This window comes from Eptesicus fuscus, chromosome 16 (assembly GCF_027574615.1).
Source record: "Eptesicus fuscus isolate TK198812 chromosome 16, DD_ASM_mEF_20220401, whole genome shotgun sequence".
Taxonomy (NCBI): Eukaryota; Metazoa; Chordata; class Mammalia; order Chiroptera; family Vespertilionidae; genus Eptesicus; species Eptesicus fuscus.
In genome coordinates this window covers 48952479-48973908 of record NC_072488.1, presented here as the reverse complement: position 1 = coordinate 48973908, position 21430 = coordinate 48952479, and the positions used below count along the sequence as shown (strand labels likewise).

Here is a 21430-nt window from a genome sequence, read left to right as displayed (position 1 = left end):
TGGAGAACAGTATGGAGCTTCCTCAAAAAACTGAAAATGGAACTCCCATTTGACCCAGTAATCCCACTCCTGGGAATATATCCGAAGAAACTAGAAACACCAATCAGAAAGGATATATGCACCCCTATGTTCATAGCAGCACAATTCACCATAGCTAAGATTTGGAAACAGCCTAGGTGCCCGTCAGCAGATGACTGGATCAGAAAACTGTGGTACATCTACACAATGGAATACTATGCTGCCATAAAAAAGAAGGAATTCTCATCATTTGCAGCAACCTGGATGGAATTGGAGAACATTATGTTAAGTGAAATAAGTCAGTCAATGAAAGAAAAATACCACATGATCTCACTCATTTATGGGTAATAAAGAACATTATAATCTTGAACAAAAAGATAGATACAGAGACAGTAAAGCATCAAACAGACTGTCAAATTACAGGGGGAAAGTTAGGGAGAGGTGGGGGAGATAAGAGATCAATCAAAGGACTTGTATGCATGCATATAAGCATAACCAACGGATGCAAAACTCTGGGGGGGTGAGGGCATATATGGGAGTGGGGTGGGGGGGTGGCAATGGTAAAATATGTACACATATAATACCTTAATAAAAAAAATTGGGAAAAAAAAAGAGATCAAAAAAAAAAAAAGAAGTATATTAGGTTTTGTAAAGTATATTACTAAATTATCCTTTTTCAGTTTGTAGGTTTTTGTTATACCAGCAAATACCTTATGTAGATTCTTTATGTGAATGAATTTTGAATCCAAGTTCTAATTCTAACCATATCACCTTATAAATAACCATGGGCAAAATCTGGCTACATCACGAGGAATCCATTGACCATTAGTGTTAACTTAAGGTTTTCTAGTTATCATATTCATAAACCCCACAGCCAGAGATGCAGATAACAGGGGAAGCATGTTCACTAATTATACATAAAACTGTCATATTAGGCTTTCTGAAGTATTAAAATTCTGAACCTACATGGTATTTGTTCACATTATAGGGATTAATGTATCACATTATAGGGATGAAGGAGATCTCTTCTTCACTTGAAGGAAGAGTCTCTGTCCTGATCAGGGACCTCACTCAATTGAGATCCTCTGTTCCAGGTCCAATTTTTAGTCTTGACTAAGCAGGGAGCAGAGAGAGACCAGAAACATCCATGCTGGGAAAGTGAAGTTGACAGAAGTGTATATTGCTGAGCTTTTTGCTCTTATAAATCTGGACAATATTGAAGAATTGTCATGTACCATCAGATAGGAGTCATATAGGAGATGGGGAAAGATGCAGGGAAGTATTGGGGAAGAATTAGCAGGTGTCATAAGAGGAGAATAATAAAATTGATAGAAGAGAATGGAAAATCATGGGGAATCAATATTTGATGGATTTAAGTGAAAGGAGGAAAAGGGGAGATACAGTCTGGCGGAACTGATAGATGTTATAAAGGAGGGTATGTCATATTATCTGTAATCCAGGTGTCAGCAAGTTATAGTCAGTGAGTGAAATCTAGTCCATTACCTGTTTATATATGCCCCATGAGATAAGAAGAATTTTTATTCACTGTTTGAAAGGTACAAAACAATGAAAAGAATATTTTTATACATAAAGGTAATATGAAATTAACATTTTGGTGTCCGGTTTGACTGTAAGGCAGACATGTACATTCATTTACTAATTGTCTTTGGCCACAATCATATTATAATGGCAGAGTTGAATAGTTGTGACCATGATGGTATTGTCTACTGAGTCCAAACCATTTACTACCAAACCACTTACACAGGAAGGCTGCCTTCTCTATGTTTCATGACTGGTGATTGAACTAGCAATCTAGGTATGTGCCCTGACTGGGAATTGAACTTGCACATTTTTGGTGTATGCGATGATGCTTCAATCAACTGATCTATTCAGCTCAAGTGTTTCTTTATTTCTTACAAAAATGAAAATATAAAGAAAGAGGGCAAGATATGATCACTATTTATTCTACATTGTTTATTTGACACTGTTTATTCTATATCTATTAAATGTTTTCTGTACTATAAATTTAACTTATCGTAAGAAAGGAAAGCAACATGGCTGTGGAAGTATTAATTTTTTTGTTGACAACAGAAATGTGAATGGTGTAAATGCAGTTCAAATCTGCAGTTAACACCAAAAAATAAATAAAATTGGATTCTGATAACTTATCTGAGAATCCCTAAATTATGATAGCTTATCCTAAAAGAATAGGAAAAAAAATAGCCAATGTTTTTATACAGTACACAATGTTTTTATATAATACACTAATAGATATATTAGTTTTTCTGATGCAACAGGGAACTGTTCCAAGACCAATGTGAGACATTGAAAGCAAATAAAAACCGAGTTTTCTTATAAAAACATTATTGTCTCATAATTATAGATGACAAGATAGTTGCTCATTACTTACATATACCTAAATATATTCCAGCAACTAGTTATGGGATTGGTTTTCCAATGCGTGATAATTTACCTTATTTGTTTCAGGGAGTGTGAGGATTGGCCATTCTACCTTGTTTCACAAAGTACATTGGGCCTCCTTTCATTGCCCTTTTCCCATTTCTTCTGCTAAACTTAGGATGAGCCCAAGGCACTAAAGTAGCATCCTGGATATTTGCCCCATAGGGGTGTGCTTTGGGGATAAATCTCCAATAAAATACGTTTCAGGGCCTTTTTTGAGCTGGGCTCTGCTGAGCCATCTCTCAGGAACTCTTCACGTTTTGCCATTCTTGGAAAAAGGTATCCTCAAGGCCTAAATGTGATCATTTCCTCATTGTACTAATTTTAGGAATAACCATACGGATCCTCATCTGCAAATAGTAATATTGTTGGACTTGGAAGATAACATGGAATAAGATGTACAAGTTGGACATCTTATCTTTTGGCAAAGAAAGCTTCTTAGAGCTTAGCCTCGGTTACTCCAAGAGTGTACAATCCTTTTTTACCACCATGAAGTGGACTGTAAATGACCTCAGAGCGACTTTCTAAATAGAGTATTTGAACAGACTTCTCAGTACCTGGTTAAGAAGGATTGTTAGGAAGAACAGCTACAAAGAAAACAAAAACAACTCAATTATAGTGAGGTTTGTGAGCTGTCATGTGAAACAAACATCTTACATTAGGGAACTTATTTTTAATATCACATTATTTCAAGGACAAATTTTAAACGTGACTTTAATAACTTATTGTAGGAAGATCTGAACTTAACTGTCTTCTGCCTGGTAATGAGGAATATTTGGGAGGGCAGGAAAGCAAGTCAAGTATGAGATCATGGAGAGTCGCCTTTAATTCTGCTTCTTATAGGTAAGTGAATGACTCAGATGTTTTCCACACTCAACAGTGGAAATTCAAGGTGCCCAAGCAGCTGGGCATTTGAGAAACAGAATGTCCAAGGCAGAAGCCACAGGGAAGTAGCCAACACATCTGCCTGTCATCTCCCCTCAAGGCATTTGCCAAGTCGTACCTTGATATGGTGACTGACATCAAAAGAACAAGCAGAAAACAGGGGAGTGTAGGAGATTGAGACTAGTTCTCAGCAACTGGACCTGAAACTTTGAGAGAATCACACCCCACAGATGGACAGCGCTAGTTCACTTTAAGTGCACAGGAAACATTTACAATTATAGACCACATGCTGTTTCAAAGGCCTGAAATCAGAGTAAGCATGCTGATCACAGTCAATTTAATTCATAAACAAACATAGATAACTAGAAAATCCTGAAATGTTTGAAAACCAAGCGATAAAATTTAAAATAAACTATGGGACAAAGAGGGAATCACATGAAAATAAGAAAAGAAAATGAACTAAAAACAAAAGAAGTTATATTAGAATGGTGATTTGCAGCTGAAGTAGTTTTAGAGGGAAATTACAGTTTGAAAAGCTTATAGTAGAAAAGAAGAAAATACAAGTAGTGTACAAGAGGCCTTCATGTTCCGCTGGATTTGAGTAATTTTAGAAACACTTCTTCCTGATTGTTGGCCCACACCTTCCCTCTTCTTGAAACATTTACTTGAAAAAATCCTATATAATAAAAGGGTAATATGCAAATTGACCCTAATGACAGACTGACCTGGAACAACTGGTCGTTATGATGCACACTGACCACCAGGGGGCAGACATTAAATGCAGGTTCCACCTCAGTGGTCAATGAGCTCCCACAGGAGGAGCTCTGCTCAGCCACCAGCCAGGCAGAGGGACCGCCCCACCCACCCCCGGAGTACATGGGTTTTCCTGCACTGGACCTCTAGTTATAATTATAAAATACTTTTCTGCTTTTTGAGATGTAAATATTTCAAGTATAGTTTTATTTATTTAACAGGGAGAAAGGAAGTGAGAGAGAGAGAAAGAGAGAGAGGGACATTAATGATGAAAGAGATCCACTGGCTAGCTGCCTCCTGCACTCACTGTACTGCAGTTCCAGCCAGAAACCTAGCCATGTGTCCTGACCTGGCATTCTAACATCACCTCTGGTTTATGGTTCCAGACACCCAACATCACTCTGTTGAACAAATCGTCGCAGAAAACTGAAAGAAAACCAGGAGGGGAGCTGTCATCAAGGAGGGCTAGCTAGTGGGAGTTTTGGGGAGTGATGCCCCACACCACCTGATCCCCCGGCAAGCCTGCAAGCCAGGAGCAAACAGCACCTGAGCTGCCGCGACTTCCAATGGCTGTAATTCCTGGTTCCCAAGTAAAAAAGGAACTAGAACTCTGGGAGTTAGGATAACTGGGGGCTTCAGCTCTAGAATCAGAATCCAGGCCCCACAGGAAGCAACATCAGGCTGCGGAACATGAGATGACCTGTCAGGAGCATCATGGGTCAGTCGACTGGCCACCACAGGCCAAAGGGCTGGCCTATGAAAAACCAGGGACAGGAGGCAGATCCTGGCATGAACCTGGTCTGCAGTGAGAACCCTCTCCCTCCCAGAGGCAGTGCAAAAAGCAGCTACTGCATTCCTGAAAAAAAAAAAAATTGAGAGATGGGTTTTGGCAAAAAAAATAAAAATATTTATTTAAAAATTTGAGAATCTATGCACTATGTTCTAAAGAGGTTTAAAATATCCCGTGTATGTACATGTTAATGGATCACGTTTATTACAAATATAAAATTTATAAAATCAGAAAAGAGCTCTTTGCTCAGGAATTCATTCAGTCCACTACCTGGTTCTCGGGGGCACGGCCTTCACAGGTCACCTTTCAGGTGCTGAGAGGGGTTGGTAGACAGACAGGCCAACAAGAACCAAGGCAACTCTTTATTTCAGGCAGGAGACAAGAAGAGCCATGAAGAAAACAGACTTGGCTTATATGACTAGGGAGCCACAGGGACTGCAAGGATTTCTGTTCGTGCCCTAAGAGTTGGCTTCAAATGCAGTGGCTCACAGGACAAAGTGTGGGATCCCAGGTGCTAGGGGTCAGAAACCTGAGGTAGTTCATTTGGTTGTGCACCTCCCAGGAAGCTCTGGGGGGCCTGGTCCTGGGGAGCTGGCAAGACAGCTCCCTTCTGTGTCCCTGCCAAAGTCACTCCCAGCTTCCTGGGGGCCCACAAAAATCTTGACCTTTGGTCTTTGCCTCCAGCCTCAAAGCCAGCCAGCCAGGTTTAGTCCTTTCCTTCTCCTCTGACCCACCCTCCTACCCAGTTGTCACTTTCTAGAATCCCTGGTTACTGAGGGCCAGGAACTCGGGGTGAGGCACACCTCCTGTGCTTTCTGAAGAGGGCCTGGGGTATGTTGGTGTCAATAAATGTGTATTCACTGACTTTAAACAACAACAAAAGAAAAACTTAGATGGTGGGCCCATCTGGCTGACCTGGAAGAGTTGCTAGGTTACCTCTATGACCTGTCTTACCATTCTGACTTCTGTTAGTACTGTGACTATTGCCAGGTGTACCCCATTAGTTCTTTGAGGAGGCTCCCCAGGAGTGTGAATCCCCAGCAGGCTCAGGGAAGGGATCACCAAGATATATAAACTTAGACATGGCTGTTGAGACAGAGCTGGCCACATGAGACCTGGGGAAGCCACCCCAAAAGGAGTCAGTGCCCCAGGGAAAGGACAGACAGGCTGGATGGACACAGTAGAAAGCAAGGGTGTCAAAGAAAAGACTCCAGTGTGGGTTGAAAATGCTGTCACAGCATGAAGGCTTTTAGGCACGAGGACAGGGTCATAAGATTTAGGTTTTTAAAGAAGACTTGGTGATTTGACATTTGAAATGATATTTGACATGTGTCTTGAGAGCCAGGGAGGATTTAGGCAGATGAAGACGGTGAGATGTGTTTCAGGTACAGACAGTGGACACGGCCTGGAGGCAGGACAGATGAACACTGGGGACTGGAGCACATACTTCTCAGAGCCTGTGAGTGACGGGACAGGGCATGGAAACAGAACATCCTGCATGGAGGGTCCAGGGCATGGAGAGAGGGAACACTCCATGGAGGGTTCAGGGCAGGGGAGACAGTGTACCCTCCATGGAGGGGTGAGGGCAGGGAGGAGCGGGGACCGTCCATGGAGGGGGCAGGTAGGGGATGGGAACCCTCCATTGAGGGGTGAGGCCAGGGAGGAGAGGGGACTCTCCATGGAGGAGCCAGGGTAAGGGATGGGAACCCTCCATTGAGGGATGAAGTCATGGAGGAGCTGGGACCCTCCATGGAGGGGTGAGGGCCGGGAGGAGAGGGTACCCTCCATGGAGGGGGAAGGTAGGGGATCGGAACCCTCCATTGAGGGGTGAGGGCAGGGAGGAGCGGGGACCATCCATGGAGGGGGCAGGTAGGGGATGGGAACCCTCCATTGAGGGGTGAGGCCAGGGAGGAGAGGGGACTCTCCATGGAGGAGCCAGGGTAGGGGATGGGAACCCTCCATTGATGTTGAGGGCAGGGAGGAGAGGGGACCCTCCATGGAGGGGTGAGGGCTAGGAGGAGAGGGGACTCTCCATGGAGGGGGCAGGTAGGGGATGGGAACCCTCCATTGAGGGGTGAGGGCAGGGAGGAGAGGGGACTCTCCATGGAGGGGCCAGGGTAAGGGATGGGAACCCTCCATTGAGGGATGAAGGCATGGAGGAGCTGGGACCCTCCATGGAGGGGTGAGGGCAGGGAGGAAAGGGTACCCTCCATGGAGGGGGAAGGTAGGGGATGGGAACCCTCCATTGAGGGGTGAGGGCAGGGAGGAACGGGAACCCTCCATGGAGGGGTGAGGGCTAGGAGGAGAGGGGACTCTCCATGGAGGGGCCAGGGTAGGGGATGGCAACCCTCCATTGAGGGGTGAGGGCAGGGAGGAGCGGGGACCCTCCATGGAGGGGTGAGGGCTAGGAGGAGAGAGGACACTCCATGGAGGGGGCAGGTAGGGGATGGGAACCCTCCATTGAGGGGTGAGGGCAGGGAGGAGAGGGGACTCTCCATGGAGGGGCCAGGGTAAGGGATGGGAAACCTCCTTTGAGAGATGAAGGCATGGAGGAGCTGGGACCCTCCGTGGAGGAGTGAGGGCAGGGAGGAGAGGGTACCCTCCATGGAGGGGGCAGGTAGGGGATGGGAACCCTCCATTGAGGGGTGAGCGCAGGGAGGAGAGGGGACTCTCCATGGAGGGGCAAGGGTAGGGGATGGGAACCCTCCATTGAGGGGTGAGGGCAGGGAGGAGCGGGGACCCTCCATGGAGGGGTGAGAGCTAGGAGGAGAGGGGACTCTCCATGGAGGGGGCAGGTAGGGGATGGGAACCCTCCATTGAGGGGTGAGGGCAGAGAGGAGAGGGGACTCTCCATGAAGGGGCCAGGGTAAGGGATGGGACCCCTCCATTGAGGGGTGGGGCAGGGAGTAGTGGGGACCCTCCTTGGAGGGGATCGGGTAGGGTATGGGAAACATCCCTTGAGGGATGAAGGCAGGGAGGAGCAGGGATCTTCTATGGAGGGGTGAGGGCAGGGAGGAGAGGAAAACCTCCATGGACGGGGCAGGGCAGGGAAAAGAGAGGACCCTCCATGGAGTTGGCAGGGTAGGTGGATGGGAACCCTCCATTGAAGGGTGAGGGCAGGGAGGAGAGGGGACCCTACATGGAGGGGTCAGGGTAGGAAATGGGAATCCTCCATTGAGGGAAGAGGTCAGGGACGGAGATGACCCTCCATGGAGTGGACAGGGTAGGGGATGGGAACCCTTCATTGAGGGGTGAGGGCAGGGTTGAGAGGGGACCCTCCATGGAGAGTACAGGGTACGGGTTGGGAACCCTCCATTTAGGGGTGAGGGTATGGAGGAAAGGGGACCCCCTCCATGGAGAGGGCTGAGCAAAGAAAAGAGAGGACCCTCCGTAGAGGTGGCATGGTAGGTAATTGGGAACCCTCCATTGAGGGGTGAGGGCAGGGAGCAGAGGGGACCCTCCATGGAGGTGGCAGGGTAGTGGGATGGGAACCCTCCATTGAGGGGAGAAGAGAGGGAGGAGAGGGGACCCTTCATGGAGGTGTAAGGGCATTGGAGGAGAGTGGACCCTCCATTTAGAGAACAGGGCAGGCAGGATTGGGGACCTTACATTGAGGGGACAGGTAGGAGAGGGGATCCTCCACAGGGGTGGCAGGGTAGGGGGATAGGTACCTTCCATGGAGGGGGCATGGTAGGGAGATGGAACCCTCCATGGAGGGGACAGAGCAGGGAATATAGTGAACCTTCCATGGGGGGCCAGGGCAGCGAGGAGAGGGGACACTCCATGGAGGACAGGGGAGGGATGAGAGGGGACCCTCCATGGAGGGGGCAGGGAGGTGAGGAGACCCTCCATGGAAGGGCCAGGGCAGGGAGGAGAGGGTAACATCCATGGAGGAGCAGGGAGGTAAGGGGACGCTCCATGGACGGGAAGGTCAGGGAGGAGAGGGAACCTCCCATGGACGGGACAGGGCAAGGAGGAGAGGGGACCCTCATTGTAGGGGGTAGTGTAGGCGGATAGGAGCCTTCCATGGGGAAGTCGGTTAGAGGGATGGGGACCTCCATGGAGGGAGCAGGGCAGGGAGGAGAAGGGACCCTTCATAGAGGGTCCAGGGCAGGGAGGAGAGGGGACCCTCCATGGAGGGGCCTAGGCACAAGGACAGGAAACCTTCCTTGGAGGGGACAGGGCAGGGAGATAGGGAACCCTCCATGAAGGAGACAGGGCAGGGAACAAGGAGCACTCCCTGGAGGAGACAGGGCAGGGGGTCAGGCAACCCTCCTGGGAGGGGGCTAGGCAGGGTGACAGGGAACCCTCCATGGAGGGGACAAGGAACACTCCTGGTAGGGGACAAGTCAGGGGGACAGGGAATACTCCATGGAGGGGGCAGTGCAGTGTGGACATGGAAACCTTCAGAGAGGGGTCAGAGCTGGGGGACTGGCAACCCCACTTGCAGGGACAGGATCCTGGGGGCAGGAAACCCTCCATGCAGCGGGGAGGGCAGGAGGAAAGGGAAACCCAATTAGAGGGCCCAGGCAGGCAGGAGAATGGAAACAAGGAACTCTTTAGGGAGGAGGCAGGGCAGTTGGACCAAGAACCCTCAATGCAGGGGCGAGGTCATGAGGAAAGGGAACCCACTTTGAGAGAACAGGCCAGAGAGGAGACAGAAATATCCATGAAGGGGGCAGGGCAATTGCACAGGGATCCTAACTTAGAGGGGGAGGGGCAGGGAGGAGAAGGTACCCTCCATGGATGGGGCATGGCAGACATGTAGGGAACCCTAGTTTGACAGGTTGGGGCAGGCAGAGAAGGAACCCTCCATGGAGGGGGCAAGGCAAGTGGACAGCAAACCTCACTTTGAGGGGCAGGCATTGAGGAAAGGGAACCTCTCATTGAGGAAGAAGTACAGGGAGGAGACAGAAGACTACATGCAGGGGACAGGACAGGGAGGAATAGCAACAGGGAACCCTTCATGGAGATGAGAGGCTGGAGGTTAGGGAGCCCTACTTTGAGACAGCAAAGACTTAGGCACAGGTCCTTAAATAGATGGCAGAGCAAGGGGAGAGGGAATCCTCCACGAAGGTAGGAGGGTAGGGAGTACAAAGGACCCCACATAATCTGAGCAGGATAATGGGGTTAGGGCACCATCCATGGAGGGGCCAGGGAATGGGGTACATGGGAGTAGAGATAGGTAACAGGGAAACACACCGCTCCATGGAGAACCCCCTATCCCTCCATGGTGGGGCTCTTGTTCCTCTTCCCAGGGTTCCCTGTCCTACCTGTTCATTGGCCCCTAACATGGTCCCCTGTCCCCCTACCCTGCCTTCCCATGGGGGGCCCCTGTCTCCCCTGCTCTGATCTCTCTGTGGTTGGTCCCCTTTCCCCTCTGCCTTTTCCCTCCATGGAGGGTCTTCTCTTTCCCTGCCCTCACCCCTCACTCACAGACACCTGAGGGGCATATGCTCTGGTCTGTCCAGTCTTCATCTCTCCTGCCTCCAGGCTAAGTGTCCACTCTCTGTACCTGAAGCACATTCTCACCTTCTTCATCTGTCTGAATCCTACCTGAGCCCTCAAGACACATCTCAAATATCATTTCAAATGTCAAATCACAAGCAGGGGAAGGGGAAGGGGGGTGGGGGTTGAGGGGTGGGGGCTAGCAGGTCGTGGGGGGGAAACTGGGTGGTGCAGGGTTTGGGATGTGGGGTGGCAGGTGGGGGTGTAAGTGGAGGGTAAGTGTGGGGGATGGGTTGGTGTAATCATGGGTGGTGGGGGCTGGCGGGTGGGAGGTGGTAGTTGGGGGCTGGCTTTGTGGGTTATGGGGTATCAGTTGGGAGTGGCATGTGGGGGATGGAAGGTAGGGGTACAGAGTGGGGGTTGGTGGAGGGAAAAGACAGCATTGTGGGTATAAATGGGGATGGAAGGAGACTTGACTTGAAGGCATTGAACACACAATACAATATAAAGATGATGCATTATGGAATTGCACACCTGACCTATGCAATTTTATTAATGAATTTCACCCAAATAAGTTTGTTTAAAAATAAATAAAAGGTGTGTCTTTGAAGTTCATTAGATTATGAGGTTGGAGCCCTCATGAATAGCATTCATACCCTTTTAAATGATACTTCATGCTATACTTTTCAGGGGATCAGTTTATATGTTATATGAATGTGTAACCACTATTTTATACACTTGAAACTAATATTGAATGTCATCGCTAATTGAAAAAACTAAATTAGTAAAACAATTTTAAATAAAACAAAAACAAAAATGCAAATAAGAGTGATCTTGAAAAGATACAAATAGATATAAAAGATATAGTGTGTGCCTAAAAGCCTTCAGCGCTCTAGCAGTGGTCAGCTCTCCATGCAGCATCATGCCTGGGATCATGTTGCACTGCTGGGAGAGGAATGCCCTGTCTTCTTCCAGCTGTCCCTGCACTGATCTGGTGACATGTGGCACTGGTGCACGGCAGAACTGTGCTTCCTTGAAAGTGAGCTAAGCATCACTTTGGCTGCTTAGTTCTAGAGTGGGAGCAGACACAGAAAAAATTAATTTAAGCCTTAATGGTTCTAGAAGCCTTTCAATCCACAAAATGGACCTCTATCCTCCCTTCCCTACACTTCAGCCAGCCTGGCTCACCCAGCCTTGAGGAAAGTAGGCAGAAAGAAGGCATAACAGTGTTGCCTGGAAGCCAGTGAGCGTGCATGTGGTGGGAAGGTGGAGAGAGCTGCAGTTCTCTCAGGATAGAAATGGTGGGATGACTGCTAAAATCAGCCACGCATGAGGGTACTCTGCCTTTCATTACATGATGACGGAATCACAGCTGCATGATCCCGCCATGCTTCGCTCTCCTCCAAGGGGACCCAGAATCATCCACAACAGGAAGCAGCTCTCTGGCCTTTGACAATCCACAGACACTCTATGAAGCCCTTCCTCTCAGACAGCTGATCTCAGATTACAGTCCCCAGTCATCTTAAATACAGGGAAGCAGCCTCTTTTGACTTTTTCATTCTCCTTCTACAAAGAATGCCAGGTCTGTGTCTTCTGTACACTGCTCAAAGATATATGAGGACCCAGCGGGTGGCAGCTGGACCTGGTGTACACTGGGACATTTGTTGAGTTGCCACACACCCAAAACTGACTCTGAGCTTGAACCTGCGTCAATCTGGTGAACACCACTCACCTCTACCTGGGGACTCCCTGAGAACTGTCCTCCTGCAACTTGAGTACTTGCAGAGGCTCTGTCATTGACTGAGGCTAACAGGCACCCAGCAGTTGGAGGCAGACAGAGAGCCAGAACACGGGGTTCTCTGGGACTTTTGCTGACCTGTCCCCAGGCTCAGTGCTAGTAAAAGCCAGCTTCGGTGCCTTGCTTGGACCTTCCTATGCTCACTCAGCCTCAGCAGATGCTGTCGCAAAATGTGAATTGCTTTGTAAATCTGAAGAGACTGCCCTGTGCCAGTCACATAAAGCATCTGACATTGGTCAAAACCAGCGACCCTCCCAGGAAGCCCCAGGACCAACTCTCTCAGGGGCCAGCTTCAGAGCACATCAGAACAGGATACAATTAGCCTCACAAGAGGCATACCCAAAGCGACATCTAGGCAAGCACCAGACCCTGCTGAGATGAATTGTGCTCCACTTAGTCAACACCAGTCAGCAGCTGATGCAGGCAGGGTCCACTGTGGTTAAAGCCAAATAGCCTGAGCATCAACTCATTACATGCATGGGCCAATGGCAATCAAGAATCCACTACCACAGAAAGGTTCACATGACACACACAGTGGACATCCCTGCTGCACTCAGCTCATGTGACCAAGAAAATTGTGCCACGGGATTCCATAGGACACCTGCTACACCAAGCCACACTACCAGACTTGGATTCTAAAACGCAGAAACAATAACACAGAGGCAGCCAAAAAATGAAGACAAAGACACATGCCCAAAATTCAAGAACAGGAGACAACTCCAAAAAAAAAAAAAAATACTCAATGAAGTAATGGCAAGCAATATACCAGATACAAGGTTTTTAAATAAAAATCGTTGTAAGGATGTTAATAGAAGTTAGGTGAAGAATGAACGAAATCAGTGGGACCTAGAAAACTGATAGAAAGCATGGAAAAGAACATTTAATCCACATAAAAGATCCTGTCAGAAATAAAGACTATAGTCTTTGAAAGGAAGAATATTTTAGAAGAAATAAATAGTTGGATAAAGCAGAGAATTGAATTAGTGATTTGGAGGACAAGGTCGCAGAAGACAAAAGCAGCAAAAAAAAAATTTTTTTTTTAAATGAGGTGTGTTTAAGGGATTTTTGGGACAACATGAAGCATAGCAATATCCACGTTATAGGAATACAAGAAGGAGACAAGAAAGATTCAGGGACTGCAGCCTATTAAAATAAATAATGACTGAACACTTCCCTACCCTGGTGAAGGAAAAGAAACACAAGTCCAGAAATCTCTGATTCCCAAACGAGGTGAACCCAAAAAGGCCAAGACATATCACAATTAAAAAGACAGAGATTAAAGACAGGACATCTTAAAAAACAAAAGAAAGATAGTCAGTTTCTTACAAGGGGAACTGTCAATCAAGAATCAATTACCACAGGAAAGTTCACATAACACACACAGGGGACATCTCTGGAGCACTCAGCTCAGGTGATCAAGGAGCCTCTGACACTGGATTCCACAGGACACCTACTACACAAAGCCACACTACCAAGACTTGGATTCTCATACACAGAAACAAACACACAGAGGTAGTCAAAAAGCAAAGACAAAGAAATATGCCCTGAATTGAAGAACAAAAGCCACGTCCAGAAAAAATACTAAATGAAATGGAGGTAAGCAATAGACCAGATACAGAGTTGTTGTCAGCTTATTTCTCTACAGAATTATACCAGACCTGTAGGGATTGGCACAAAAAATTCAAAGTAATGAAAGGCTGGGATCTTCAACCAAGACTTCTTTACTCAGCAAGGCTGTCATGTAAAATTGATGGAGAAATAAAGAGCTTCCCAGATAAGAAACAGCAAAAGAAGTGTGCTACCACCAAACCATCAGTATAAGAACTGTCAAGAAGGAATAAAAGGAAAACAGAGTTGAAAGAATAAAACATATCTATGAATAATCACTTTAAATGTAAGGTGCTTAACTGTTTCAATTAAAAGTCATGGTAGCTGAATAGACAAGAAAACAAGACCCACATATATGCAGTCAACAAGAGCCCTACCTCAGAATGAAAGAGATACACATGAAAAGCAAGGAGATGGCAAAAGATATTTCATGCAAGTGCAAATGAAAAAAAAAAAAAAAAAAGCTGGGGAGGTAATACACATAGCTGTCAAAATAGACTTTAAAACAAAGGCTATATTTTGGGATAAAGAAGGACACCACATAATGATAAAGGGAGCAATCCAACACGAAGATATAACTCTTAGATACATGTATTTCCTCAACAAAGAGCACCTAAATGTGTAAATCAAATCATGATGTACATAAATGGAGAGAACAACAATAATACAGTCATACTAGGGGATTTTAATACCCAGTTGGCATCAATAGATGGATATTCCACACAGAAAATCCGGAAGGAAAAAATGGCTTTAAATAATACTCTAGATCTAATGGATTTAATTGGTATCTTCAGATTATTTCACGTTGAAGCAGTAGAATATACATTATTTTGAAGTGGATGTGCAAGATTTCCTCGTATAGACCACATGTTAGGGCACAAAACAGTCTCAGTAAATTTAAGAAGATCGAAATCATATCAAGAATCTTTCCTGACAACTGTATAAAACTAGAAGTCCATAAGAAAAAATGATATACATGTGATCTATTACAGAATTGTACACACCTAAAACCACCCCGCCAAAATAAATTTATTAACAAAGAAATAAATGCAATGAAAAGCAAAAAAAAAAAAAAAAATTCTGTAGATAGATGGTGGCGAGAGTTGCACAATGTCAATATACTTAATGTATACTTAAATGTGATAAAACCTGTAAATCTTGTATTTATTTGAACAATAAAAATTAATAATTATCATATAAATAAAAAAAACAGAAAAAGAAATAAACTGTAAAATACAGAAAGTCTTGGAGGCTAATTATCATGTTACTAAATAATGAATGGTTATTAATGAGATCAAGGAAATAATCAAATGATACCTTGAAGCACCTGGAAATGAGAGCATAACAAGCCTAACTCTAAGGGACACAGTATAAGCTCAAATGGAAATTCATAGCATTACAGGCCTACCTCAAGAAATAAGAAAAATCTGAGATACATCATCGAACTTTAGACTTAGAGGAACCAGTGCAAAAGAAAGACACCACAAAGAGGAGAATAAAGAAAATAATAAAGATCAGGGCAGAAATAAACAAAAGAGTAAAAAACAAGAGATCAATGAAGCACGGGCCATTGTGGGTCAGTGGTTAGAGCTATGGTCCACACACCGAAGGATCAAGCGTTCAATTGCCAGTCAAGGGAACGTACCTGGATTGCATGTTCATCCCTGCCCCCTGTTGAGGTGTGTGTGTGTGTGAGACAACCATTTGATGTGTGTGTCTCACCTCTCTCTCTCTCTTTCTCTCTCTCTCTCTCTCTCTCTCCCTCCCTCCATCCCTCCATCTCTCTCTCTCCTTCCCTACTTCCCTCTTTTCTTTAAAAAAGAAACAAACAAAAAACAAACAAACAAACAAACAAAACACACAAGAAATCCTTGGAAAAAATATCCTTGAGTGAGGATGAAAAGAAAAAAATAACCTCTCAACCAACACAGGTGCTTGACTGGATTGCTTCACAATGCATTTCTGAAAAGAACTAATACCTGTTCTCCTCTAACTCATCCAAAACATTCAAGACAATTGTAGACTCCTTAGCTCATTTAATGTGTCCAGCATTATCCTAATACCCAATCCAGAATAGGACTCTACAAAGTAGGAGAATTATAAGCCAATATCCCTGATGACCGTAGATGCAAAAATCCTCAACAAAATATTGGCAAACTGGATCCAGTAACACATTAAAAAGTGGGATTTATTAAAGGCATGTAATCTTGGTACAGTATCTGCTCATGAAGAAGATGATACAGCATAAACAAAATATAGAATAAAAATTACACGGTTATGACAATAGATGCAGAAAGAGCATTCAACAAAACTCAGCACCCATTCATTATAAAAACTCTCAGCAAAGCATGAATAGAGGGAACGCACCTCAACATAATGAAGATCATGTAGGTCAAACCTACCGACAACATCATACTCCATGGACAAAAGGCAAAAGCATTTTTCTTCAGATCAGGAGCAAGTCAGCGATGTCTGTGGTCATGATATGTACTCCATATAGTGCAGGAAGTCCTAGGCACTGCAATTAGAAGAAAAAAAAAAGAAATAAAAAGCATTTGAGTTGGAAAGGAAGAAGTATGTCTCATCATTTGCAGATGACATAATGTATATACAGAACCCTAATGATTCCATAAAAAAACAAACAAACAAACAAACAAACAAAAAACACAACAATTGTAAAAGTGACAAATGAATTCAGAACAGAGCAAGATAGAAAATAAATATCCAGAAATCAGCTGCAGTTTTATACAACAATAATGAACTCCCAAAAAAGAAACTAAGAAGAAATCTCATTCATATTCACATAAAAAAAAAATAAAATACCTAAAATTACATTTAACCAAGGATGTAAAAGACCAGTACTCAAAAAATTAAAAGACACTGAAGAAAGAAATTGAAAGCCTGACCGGTGTTTGCCAAGTGGTTAGAGTGTCAGGCCAAACATCCAAGGGTCATAAGTTCTATTTCCAGTCAAGGACACATAGCTGGATTACAGATTTGATCCCTGGCCACCCTTTGGGTGAGTTCAGGAAGCAACCAATCAAAGTGTCTCATATCATTGACTCTCTCTCTCTCTCTCTCTCTCTCTCACGCCACCCTCGCTCTCTGCTCACTCTCTCCCTTGTACACTTTTTCAAAAAACAAAGAAGAAGACATCCTCTGATGAGGATTCACATATAATAAAAAGAATGAAGAAAGAAAGGAAGGAAGGATAGAAGGAAGGAAGGAAGGGAGGGAGGAGAAGAAAAGAAGGAAGGAATGAAGAAAGAAAAAGAAAGAAAGAAAGAAAGAAAGAAAGAAAGAAAGAAAGAAAGAAAGAAAGAAAGAACGAAAGAAAAAAGAAAGAAAGAAAGAAAGAAAGAAAGAGACAGAAAGAGAGAGAAAGAAAGAAAGAAAGAAAGAAAGAAAGAAAGAAAGAAAGAAAGAAAAAGAGAAAGAAAGAAAAAGAAAGGAAGGAAGGAAGGAAGGAAGGAAGGGAGGAAGAAAGGGAAGAAAGAAGAAAGAGAAAGAAAGAAAGAGAAAGAAAATAAAGAAAGGAAGGAAGGAGGAAAGAAGGAGGGAAGAAGTTAAAGAAGATAGAAATAAGTAAAAGCATATCTGGTGTTCACAGTAGGAAGAATTAACATCATTAAAATTTCCAGTGTCATACATATATCAGATAGCTACAACAAATATCACAAAAATTTATATGGAAGTACTAAAAAAACAACAACACAAAAAACAAACCTACAAACACACACACACAAATAATACAAACAAAATAAACCAAACCAAAGCCATGGTGATCTTGAAAAGGAACCACAAACTTGGAGGAATCATGCTAACTCATATCAAACAATACTACAATGCCAGAGTAATAAATAGAGCATGGTACTGGCATAAAAAAAGACACATGGATCATTGGAACAGAATAAAAAGCCCAGAAATAAACCCATGCATTTATGGTCAATTAATACCTGACAAAGGATACAAGAACATACAATTGGGTACAGATAATCCATTCAATAATTGCTGTTGGGAAAATTAGACAGATCTGTATAAATTTAAATGATAGCAGACTACTTTCCTACACCATATAGAAGAATAAATGAAGAATGGATTAAAGACTTGAATGTGAGATTTGAAACCATAAAAATTCTAGAAGAAAATAAAGGCAATAAATTCTCATAGTAATGTATTTTATTCTGATATATCTATTTGGGCAAGGGAAGCAAAAGAAAAAGTAAACAAATGGGACTACATCAAATTAAAAATTTGTTGCACAACCAAGGAAACCATGAACAAAATGAAAAGACAACCCACTGAAAGGGAGAACATATTTACCAATGATACATCTGATAAGGGCTAAATATCCAAAATTTACAAAGAACTAATAAAATTCAACATCATAAAAAGCCCAAACAACACAATTGAAAAATGAGCAAAGGACCTAAATAGACACTTCTCCAATGAGGACCTGCAGATGACCATTACACGAATAAATAAAAAGATGCTGAGCATCACTAATCATTACAGAAATAGAAATGAAAATCAGAGTGAGGAATCACCTCCCATTTGTCAGAATGGCTATCATCAATAAATCAATAAACATCAAGTGCTGGTGAGGATGTGGAGAAAAGGGAACCCTCGTGTCCTCTTGGAGGGAATGCAGATTGGTGCAACCACTGTGGAAAGCAGTATGATGCTTCCTCCAAAATTAAAAATACAGCTGCCTTATGACCTAGCATTTCCACTTCTGAGAATATATCTGCAGAAACCTGAAACACTGGTCTGAAAGGGTATATGCACCCCTATGTTCATTGCAGCATTATTTACAACAGCGAAGATTTCACAGCAGCCCAAGTACCCAGCAGCAGATAAGCAGAGACAAAGCTCTGGTACATTATACACAACAGAATACTACTCACCCGCACACCCAAAAAGGAAATCTTATCTTTTGGAACAGCATGGATGGAGCTGGTGAGTATTATGCTCAGTGAAGTAAACCAGTTATAGAAATACAAGTTCCTTATGGTTTCATTATATGTGGAATCTAATGAACAAAATAAACTAAAATCAAAATAGAAACAGGCTTTTAGATATAGAAAACAGACAGCTCTCAGAGGGAAGGGAGGTTGGGGGACTAAGTGAAAAAGATGAAGGGATTAAGCAAAGAAAAAAAAAAAACAACTAATAGACACAGACAGCAGTTTGGTGATTATCAGAGAGAAAGGGTGTGTGTAGAAGAGGGTTTAGAAAGGGTAAATTGTGATGGAAGGAGACCTGACCTGGGGGGCGGGGGAAGGGCAGTGAGACAAATAATTCAACATACAGAAAATGTGTTATAGAACTGTATACCTGAAAGCTACATAATGTCATTACTAATCTCATCCCAATAAATACAATTTAGAAAAATAGCACATTGTGACACATGCTACAACCTGGATGCACCCTGAAGACATGACGCTCAGGGAAATAAGCCAATCACAGAAAGAAAAATACTGTGTGATCACTCTCGCAAGAGGTCCCTGGAGCCATCAGAGTCATAGAGACAAAGGTAAGATGGAGGGTACCAGGGGTGGGGGGTGGATGCAGTGTTGTTGTTTAGTGGGACGGGAGCTTCAGTTGGAGAAGATGAGAACAGTGATGGAGATGATGGTGGTGAAGGCAGCACAACCATATGCCTGTAACACCACTGAACTGTGCACTGAAAAATAGGTAAATGGTAAATTTCATTGTGTATATTTTACTGTGATAAAAATATACCAAAAAATAGAAGGCACTGTCCTCGGTGCGGGTGAATCAGATAGAGCTATTCTTTATCTGGACCGCATGGAGAATGCACATGATAAAAGAGCACAGGACTCAACACTCACACGAGAAAATGGGCACAAAGGGAATCAGGAAACCTGACTTACTGGGTGGTTGGGTCAATGTCAATATCCTGGTTGTGAGATTTTCATAAGATATTATTGAGGGAAACCGGGTCAGATTAGCTGGGCCACCTCTGCATTATCTCTTGCAAATAATGTGAATCCAGAGTTACATTTTTTAAAAGGTTAAAGAATAAAAGGGGTGACCCAGATTTGGTTTTCTTGCCCCAGAGATTCTGGCCCAGCAAGGCCAGTTGTGGTGGGGGCTGAGTATAAGGAATTGCCCATGGGAACTGGGAGTCAGTGGGGTTGAGGGCCACCATCCAGACCAGTGACCTCCACAGCTGAGTTCTCATCCCATCACGGCTTTCCATAGCCTTTAATAAGGTGCTGTGTCTCACCCACTTCTAATGTGATCCCTTGGGTGAACAGCTCCTTCACTGTACCGCATGGTTTCTTAAAGGAGCTTCCAAACCTTTTAACCATCTCACAAACACAACATGGGCAGCATAGTACTCACACAATGACCCTCTGCTTCATTAAACCACATCCACCAAGGGATAAGAATAGGCGTGCTGTGCCATTCCAGGAACGCTGGGCCAGGGTGCTGTCGACAGAGCAGAGTCACTTCTCGGTGTCTTGGTTGGGTCCCAGGCACAGTGCCCAGGAGAGACGCTACCCCAGGACAAGGATGAAGGAAGGCAGCATTGTCATTGGAAGAAGTGCCTTTTAATCATCTACAGATCGCAACTGCAGAAACAACATTTATGCTGTGTTAAAGATCAGGAAGGATAAACGATTTTTCTTTGTATACCCGGCAGAGTGGTATTCAAAATTATGGTAAAAATAATACCTTGTCTTCATATGCTCTCTCCTTCCATAGGTGGCTCCAATTTTCCTGTCAACTTGACTTGGAGACAAAAAAAAGTAACTCTGGTGAGTAAAATCAACACATCCCCCTTTTTAGGGGATTGAATGAAGATGAGAGACAGAGCATCACTCATCAAAGGTCTGACACTTTACTCTGTGGTCCAGTTAGGGGGGTTCTAATTGCTCATCAAAGACTGAATCATTAGGGTAATAATGTGGGCTGTCATAAAGGACTTTTCAGTGTCTGAACCCAGTAAAATCTTCCTCCTTGTGTTCCATGATGTGGGACAGGAAGCCACTGAAGCTCATCCTCTCCACCCAGAGATGCAGTGCTCCAGGGCTCCTCTCACTTGTGGATGCAGCTGGCAATGAGCACAGTCCAAAGGGGTAGAGGTCAGACAGAGGAGTGCTGTCAGGAAGGCCTGGGAATAGTCACTCATGGCTGTTCTTGCCTCTGGCCAGACCTGACTCACATGGTGAGAGAGGCTCTGAAAGGGAGAACAGCACAACACCTTGCATCTTGGCACATAGGACAGCACACTCACCCTCTTTTCCCAGCACCTGCGAAGTCAGCCAACTCAGTCACCTTCTTCAGGAAGATCATCCAGAGAGAACAATAAAATAGTTACCTATTCGCATAGCACTTCAAAGTACTAAAAGAAAAGAAACCCCTCTCCACACATTTCTAAAGCCATGGCCTGGGCATAAGCCCCTCAAATGCTGAGGAAAACCCATCTCTGGTGAGGACCAGGGACAATGGGGCCTTGGACTCCAAAGTATTGGGGGGAATCCTGTTATTTATTTATTTTTTCTTTTTCTCTTGCCAGTTTTCCCTGAAAAGCATCTTGTTATTTGAAGCTTCCACACAGCTCATGGGGGAAGAGGAGTCTAAGATTCTCAGCGAACCAGAGCTTCCAGCAGAAGGACCTGGAAGGTGGCTGAGATGCA

General features: G+C 44.3%; 3 long non-coding RNA genes and 1 other non-coding gene across 5 annotated transcripts in view; 2 read left to right on the top strand and 2 right to left on the bottom strand.

Annotated features, from left to right (window-relative positions):
• The window catches only part of LOC129151827 (uncharacterized), a 105704-nt gene that overhangs the window by 51389 nt on the left and 32885 nt on the right, over positions 1–21430 (bottom strand). The gene's annotated exons all lie outside the window — the stretch shown is intronic.
• Positions 1893–18748, bottom strand: LOC129151831 (uncharacterized). The gene is made up of 3 exons (XR_008558494.1): positions 18668–18748; positions 16163–16278; positions 1893–1930 (listed from the first exon to the last, which is right to left on the bottom strand). It is a non-coding gene; the product is annotated as an uncharacterized LOC129151831 (long non-coding RNA).
• On the top strand, positions 6099–21393 carry LOC114229739 (uncharacterized). Of its 2 annotated transcripts, none has more exons than XR_008558492.1 (4): positions 6099–6365; positions 19150–19296; positions 20496–20548; positions 21310–21393. It is a non-coding gene; the product is annotated as an uncharacterized LOC114229739 (long non-coding RNA). The 2 variants fall into 2 exon arrangements; XR_008558491.1 differs by lacking the exon at positions 6099–6365 and adding an exon at positions 17357–18719.
• Positions 11246–11444, top strand: LOC129151959 (small nucleolar RNA SNORA74). The gene has a single exon (XR_008558666.1). It is a non-coding gene; the product is annotated as a small nucleolar RNA SNORA74 (small nucleolar RNA).